We start from the raw sequence: 1852 nt of genomic DNA, 5'->3' as shown, positions 1-1852 counted from the left end.
AGTGTGACGTCATACAAACAACGATTCTGTCAAATTCACTGAGAGAGAATAGCGGTACCGTGATTGGCGCAACCTCTATTTCTCTCAATCGTGGCCCTATTCAACGCCACTGACAAAACTCAACGGCTGACTCAAGGCGAATTTATTCTTAATATCAAAATGATGTGTGTTGTAATATGAATTCGCCTTGTTTACAACAAACACATCATTTTGACATTAGGAAGTGAGGCGGCGAAAATCTAAAATCGCCATCAACACCACCGTGTATAAATTCACCTGGGGCTGACTATTGGTTTTACCAATGCGCCTAATACTATACCGCAAATTTATTTTAAGCGCTGTAATACTGACAATAGTCATTGTTATTGTTATGACTTACTGAGTACGCGACAACGGCGAAACAATGTTGATATTGTGTTTTAGCCGCTGTAATTGTGACAATAGTCACAAGATGGATTTTGTCCATGATGTGGGAACAGGGCGGTTATTCTCTTCATTCTCTCATCGTTTATAGGGAATGTCGTGCAACCCTGCGCGAGTTGAACGCAAAATCGCCTCATGCGAACACCGTATAATCGCTTTCAACGATGTTGGTCGCCAGCCAACACTTAGCCATTCAACTTTTTTTCTTGAAACCCTGCGTGAGTTGAGCGCATAGTTGAATAATGTAAATTCCCTATTAGGAAAATTGAAATATATGATTGTGTGAGTTTTGGCCACCTCTGTTGTAAAGCTCATACAGCTCATCATTCCATCGTCTGCGGTAGTCGCTAATGCGTAGAGGCCCGTAAATCTTCCATAAGATCATCCTCTCGAATGCTCCAAGAGCCGTCTGATCGGATGTTGCCATTGTCCATGCTTCTGCGCAATATACCAGAAATATATCTCGAAATTATAACTGTCAACAGTGACGTGGGTGTCAAGGCGCGAATGCGCTGACTGTTTGTTTGATGACAGGAGATACTTCGTCTTGTCCTCGTTGACCATGGAAACATGGAAAAGGCAGAACAGACTTCGCGGTTCTTGTTACCGACGATGATGGTTTTTTTGTTGTAACAGCATACTAATTCCCAAAAAAGTTTTTGAAGAGTGTTGCTGAAGTTACAGTCCTTGGCCAGATATAAATCTGGGTCGTTCCGGTTACGTAGAACCGACTATCAATGTCATCGGCGTACGCCAGCAATTGCACACACTTGTAATAAATTGTTCCTGAGCGGTTCAGTTCTGCAGCTCTTTTTCAGGGCTGTCACAGAATCCATTCTAGTCCCGATTTTTCGTGAAATCTACGAAATTGCTCTCACTGAATCCGAATAGCTAGATTTCACGAAAAATCGGACTACGATGGATTCTGCGATTGCCCTTATTATATTTTCCAACTTCAGATTGAAGAAATCACATGCAAGGGAGTTGCTATCAAACGGCTCGGAGAGGTCTTTTCCAATTCTGACGGAGCTGGTGGTATGGCTCAACGTCATTTTACACAGCCGTGTCAGTTTCGAGGGGATGCTAAATTCAGGCATCGCGGCGTATAAACAACTTCTCTTAGTGCTATCGAAAGCGGCTCTGAAAATCGACAAGTAGGTGTTGAGTGTCGATCCTTTTCTCTCGGGTCTTTTCCAAGACTTCGCGTATAGTGAATACCTGGTCTATGGTGGACTTGCCACGTCTAAAGCTACTGATAAGGCCCAATCAGTTCGTTGACGGTGGGCTTCAGTCTTTCACACAATACGCTCGATAAGACGTTGCAACCTATGCTTAGAAGGCTGATCCCGCGATAGTTAGCGCGAATGGCGAGGTCGCCTTTTTTGTGGATTGGGCAGAGCACGTTTAAATTCCAGTCGTCGGGCATGCG

Source organism: Rhagoletis pomonella, unplaced genomic scaffold (assembly GCF_013731165.1).
Source record: "Rhagoletis pomonella isolate Grant_MI unplaced genomic scaffold, Rhpom_1.0 Rhpom_scaffold_00002, whole genome shotgun sequence".
Lineage (NCBI taxonomy): Eukaryota > Metazoa > Arthropoda > Insecta > Diptera > Tephritidae > Rhagoletis > Rhagoletis pomonella.
The sequence above is the reverse complement of the archived record's forward strand: the minus strand, read 5'-3'. Positions refer to the sequence as shown.